Raw genomic sequence first — 6,289 nt, forward strand, 5'->3', positions numbered from 1 at the left:
GGTTCCAGGTCTGACCAAGGGACCACATTGAACTCCCCTATCTTCCTAACCCTACAAAAGTGACTGGGTCCTCCCTACGTGCTCTGGCCTTCCTCTCTGCTCGGTAGCATATGGGACTAGGCAACTGACATAAACTCTTTCCCAGACGCTACGGTGTGACATGTGATATCTGAGACACAGTAAACTCTCTAGGGGACTCCACTCCCCAAGATGGTTGGAGGTTCTTGGCACAGTGTCCAGAGCTGCCTAGCTGCCTACCCTGCCTGCTCTGGGGACAATCTAGGACATGTTTTTGCTCAGCACACCCCATCTCTTCCTGACATCGTCCCTGGCCTCCTTCGGGAATGGAGCAGCAACAGTGGAAGACGCAGCTGCATGAGCGCAGGATGCCAGATGCCCACGCCCCTGCCACATATGTCCCCTTGGACCCACCTCAGAAAGAAGAGAAAAGGAAGAGAGATGTAACATGCTCCTTCGTGGCTCGTGCCTCTTTTAAGGAGCAAGTACTAGGGCTGCAGGAGGGGGTAGAACAGCTATGTAGGAGAGAGAAGGCACTGAGGCATCGTGTGCTGGGAGGAGCAGGCCCTGGAGGCCCCACATTCAGGGTAAATCAAAGTCAAACCTCAGCAGGAGGCATTGGAGAAGGAAGCACAGAGCGGCCCAGTAGACTTGGGCGTGGGAATGGGTCACCAGACACTGGACACGGCAGCCCTTGGCAGGCAATCCGAAGAGGCAATGGCCTGAGGAAACGTACCACAGTCAGAAAGGGCACAGCAGAAAAAGCAGAGGATGTTCCACAACAAGAGTCATACCTGGGGCCAGCGTGCAAGAAAGGTGGTGGGTGCTGAACGAAGTCTCCGGATACCATTTGCAGTGGGTCCAGTCTTGTTCTTGAGCTGAACCAGAGCCTTTGCTGCATTGTGACCTGGAAGATTTGTGCTCATGGCCGAGTTTCCTCCTGTTATCTGAACTTCTTGCCTCCATCTTCCTTCCTGTAAAGAACAGTTGTTCTTACACCAAGGAAATATGTGAACTTGAGAAAATAGGTAAAATAGAAATTTAAAAAAGAAAAAGACATGAAATCTCAAAACCCAGAGATAACTGTTAAACATGTATTGAATTATATTGTTCCAGTTTTTAAAAATCAAATTTTTGTAATACTATATATTGTTTTCTGCCTTTTTCACTTAGAAATGTACTGTGACATTTTCTTGATTTTTGAATGTAGTCATACAGTACTTGAATTTAGATGCCTGGTGCCGTATTCTGTCACATATATGGGTTTTTATTGTATTAATATTCTTCCACTATTGCTCAATTAGGTTGATTCCAATTTTCATTATTATTAACAATGCTAGAATGAACAAATTTTTATTTACCTCAGTTAATTTATTTCTTATTAACTTTAATAAGTGCCTAAAAACAAACCTACTGGACACTTCCAGAAAGGACCTGAGTCATCTAGAATATTAAAGAGGAGGTTTTCACCTAATTTGTGGGCTCTGTGCTTGTAATCTAATGTGGAACATTTTGAAAATACAATGCCACCTTACTAAGTGAATCATTTGTCCCCCAACTTAGAGAGATAGAGGGACTCCATTGCGTAGAAAGCATTACAGAAGAAAAAGTAAAACATCATAGGAAAGAAATAAGGCTAAAATATCTAGAGCTTTTCCAAACTCCCCCAAATTCCAGTTGAATTAATAATATTGGGTGAGGAGAATAAGTAAGATTAAGGAATCACATCTTCCTCAGAAAATCCTTAGTCTATGACTTTCTCATCATGGATCATATCCATGGCTTAATGCTAAAAGCTGTAACTTGGGGCTTTTTCCCTGGATGGCAGGCTCCTCTTCCTAGCTATGGAATGATTTGATTTGTATGTTTCATGTCACTTCAAACCAACATTTTCAAAAACCAACTCCTTACTCTATAGTCAAAGTCGGTGCTTATCACCTTTTAGGGATACCAAAATCCTCCGCAAGATTTAACCTACAGCTCCGCTGTTTTCCTGCAGAAAGGAAAGTTTCAGCTCCACTGCCCAATTTACAGAGCTTTCTTGTCTAGCCCATTCTGTGAACAATTTATATTCGCAGCAGAGCACTGAGCTGCCTTCTTTTACGCCCCAACAGCTGTCCTTCCCTCACAGAAGAGCCACCACACAGATGTCAGTCCAACCCCAGGCTATAGGATAAAGTCTTTTTCTTCTCAAGGATTTTATAGACGCCATAGGGCGGCACTAGCCACACTAGCATAATCTCCTGCTCTGGTCTCGAGCACTGATTTGAGTAACAGATTCCTGACCTGTTCTCCTGACTGACCAAGATGGCCTTAATGGCCTTCAAGTTCCCCTCAGCTTGACAAAAATACAGACAGGCTTCTACCTGACTCCAGGCCCCTGACCTCCCCTATCTTAGAACATTTACTTTAGAAATGTTATAACTGTAAATTCTTTCTCTGTTGCCTTGAGACATAATTCTCTTTGGAAACCCCTCACCAGTTTTACAACCCAGAAAAGTCTTTCTCGAGGACCCGGGAGGTATCCCTTTGAAATTTAGCCACCAGGAAAGACCTTGCAGGCTATCTCCTAGTCTCTGTGGAAGGGCAGGAGCCTAACTTTTCTTGGACACCTGCTCTAAGTTGCAAAACTACCTCCTGTCATAAAGATACGAGAAGTTCATATTCCGTTAGATAAAGCCAAGTTTATATTTCCTTAGATAAAGCCATAGGCCAAATGGCCTATGATTTTCCTTTCACCTCCTCCAGTACTTTCTCACTAGCTCACCCAGACCTTAAAAACCTTCCTCCTTTTTTTCCAGCAGCATTAAGTTCATTCTGAGCTCTGGCTTCTCTTACCCAATAGCATTGGGTAAGTCTTCTTTGCCTATTTAATCTTACCTGATGTAATTTTCATTTTGACAGGAGCATCCCACATACCCAATAAGACAAGTTTTCTTGTCTCTTTTCTTTGGACAGAATCACTGTTTTGTTGCTATTTCCTTTACTTCTTTTTAACACCAACACTCAACCTAGTATAATTCAAGTGTCAGCCTTTCTACCTTGCGGATGGGCAATTCTAGCATAAAATGGAAGCTCTTACTTCTTGCTAACCCTACTTCTTTCCTTAATTGCCCATTTGTTTACTCCTCTCTAGCATTCAGAGGTCCTCCCTGCACTATGCACTCACTGGTCTGCTGGTCCCTGTTGGTAACTTCTGGCTGCTACTCCCAGTCCCCTAGGATTCACCAAGAGGTAGACTTGAGACAAGTCACCCTTCCCTTTTACTGTCCTCATCCTTTGTTCTCCCTAAAACTTCCATCCCTGGCTGTACAGATGTACATGAATTTGTTCACTAAAAGGGTGGAGAAAGGGAAATCTTTAAAGGGAATTACCGAGAAGGGGGAGAAGGTAAAAAGCTGGTAAGATAGAGACAAGTTTCTTCAAAGAGGAGAAGGAAAATAAGAAATCCTTAAGATGAGGCCCCGACGGTGAGCTCACCCAGTGTCTGATCTGATTCCTCTTCCCTCAGGCTTCCATCTCTTTTCAAAGACTGATTTGCTTTTCTCCATTTCACTTCGGGGCGGCAAATCCTGCCCACAGTCTCTTACGGGACGTGTGGAGGAGAAGCTCTGACCATCTAAATCGTGAGCACCCAGGTTAAGTGTGGGTGCTTTGAGTCAACTCTCCTTTGCAATGTTCTCCGATCAGTGTGAGTTGAAGACATCCCACTTTCTTTTCAGGGTTGCGCCTGACACACAGCTATGAGCACACGTACGCAGACACACACTTCTGCTCGCCAAAATGAAGCATTAAGTCTCAGATGGTACAGTACAAGTTCTCAAATTCTATATTGTGACCCTTTAGTAGGTTGTGAAATTTATTTTGTTACCACCATTATTTTAAAATATAGTAAAATGGAGTGAATAGAGTAGAATAACATAAAAATTACAGCGCAACTTCAATAGTGTGTGTGTTTCTAGGTGGTGAGGTAGAATACAATTTTTTTTTTTTCACTGCGAGTCACAGTCAATGAAGTTTCAAAACCCCTAGAATAAACCTACAGGTAAGGAAACAAATATTTGCTATCTGTAAGCTGTGTACCTCTTGCAAGGAGAAAATAAGTTTTTATGCATGTTTTCAGCCAAAAGCCTGATATAGTGCTTTGTTCTTAGCAATTCAACAAGCATTTCTTATGTCCCAACTTGGAACCCTTCTGTCCTCCCTTTCATAGTTACTGGAACATCAGAGGCACATTATAAGCTTATGTTTCTTGAAGGACTGAATGAAAACTTCCTCTAGTTGCAACATACCATACTATCCCCCAGAATCAATCTAACTTGTACCAACATTTGAAAAAAGTAAAGTGTTGTGGTAAGTGTTTCAAATGACACATTGATGTTATGAATAGCCTAAGCCCTCAGGTGTTGAATAGTCTAGTGGGGTTGGCAGAGAGGAAAAAAGCAGATGAGAAATCGTAATTCAAAATGTGCCAGGAAAATGGGTTTTCAAATCAAGTACTAGCATTATTAATGCTGGATAAATGTATTTATACTTGTTTTAAGGCATAGGATATGCTCCATCTTGATAATTTCTTCCCCTAATATTGATATATAGCAATATAAATTTTACCCTAAGCACTGCATTAGGAGGATTCCACAAATTATATTACTCTCTTCTTTTCATTCAACTTAAAATACTTTTAGTTTCTCGTTTGATTTCTTCTTTGACTCAGGGTTTATTTATTGCTGTGATATATGCTTTCCAAATATTGGAGATTTTCCAGAGATTTTTTTTTTTGCTTTGTTTTCTTATTCAATTCAGTTATGGTCAGAGGACATATGCCATGTGACTTGAATTCTTTTAAATTTATTGATACTTGTTTTATGGCCAAGAAATTGGTCTATCTTGGTAAATATTTCATGTGTACTTGAGAAGAATGTTTACGCTGCTGTTGTGTGTGTGTGGGGGGGTGTTCTCAGGTCATGTGGTTGATAGTATCACTCAACTCTGCCACACGATTGCTAATATTCTTGTTTTATTAATTTTTGAGAGATGGATATTGAAATCTCTGATTATGGTCATGGATTTGTTTATTTTTCCTTACACTTGGATTCATTTTTGATTTGTGAATCTTGAAGTTCTGTTATGAGGTTCATAAACATTTAAGACTTTTATATGTCCTTAATTAATTGAAAACTTTATCATTATAAAATGAATTCTCATCCTTTCAATTAGTCTTTGCTCTAAAATCTATTTTGCTCATATTAACATTGCCATTCCAGCTTTCTTTTGACTAATGTTAACATGGTAAATCTTATTTTATCCTTTTAATTTTATTTTATTTGTGCTTTTACTTATTTACTTACTTACTTGATATTTTATTTTATTATTATTATTTTGTTTTATTTTATTTTGTTATGTTAGTCACCATAGAATACATCATTAGTTTTTGATGTAGTGATCCATGATTTATTGTTAATATTTTATTTTTAAGTAATCTCTACACCCAACATGGGGTTTGAACTCACAACCCTGAGATGAACAGTTGTATGCTCTACTGACTGAGTCAGCTGGGTGCCCCTGTGCTTTTATTTTTAAAGTGCTTTTCTTGTAAAACACACTTGTTTGTTTGCTTTTTAAAAATCTAGTCTTTTTTTAAAAATCCAGTCTGGCAATCTCTTCCTTTAATTGGCGTGTTTAGACCATTCATATTTAATATGATAACTGATATACTTACCATAATGGTTAATTTTATATGTCAACTTGGCTAGGCCACAGTGGCCAGATATTTGGTCAACACCATTGTGAAGATATTTTTCAGATACAATCAACATTTAGGTTAGTATATCTTGTTGTTATTATTGTTGTTTGTAGTTAAATTATTTATTATTATAAGGTCAACACCCATGTACCCAGCACTCTAGTGATGAGCTAGAATGGCTTTTATCCTAAAAACCTTCCCCACGTTATTGCCTGCTGTACACTGAATATTTGTGTCCCCATCAAATTCATATGTTGAAGCTTAATTCTCAATGTGTTGGTATTAGGAGGTAGGACTTGTGGGTGGTGATTAGGTCATGAAGGCAGAGTCTAGAGAGCTCCCTTGTCCCTTCTGCCATGTGGGGACATAGCAAGAAGACAGTTCTCACCAGATACTGAATTTTCTGGCACCTTGATCTTGGATTTACCAGACTCCAGAACTGTAAGAAATAAACGTTTGCTGCTTAAGCCTCCCAGTTTATGTTGTTTTTTCTGTTTTGTTTTGTTTTTTTTGGTTATAGCAGCCCAA

The sequence above is a fragment of the Phoca vitulina genome, unplaced genomic scaffold (genome assembly GCF_004348235.1).
Source record: "Phoca vitulina isolate PV1807 unplaced genomic scaffold, GSC_HSeal_1.0 scaffold6, whole genome shotgun sequence".
NCBI lineage: Eukaryota > Metazoa > Chordata > Mammalia > Carnivora > Phocidae > Phoca > Phoca vitulina.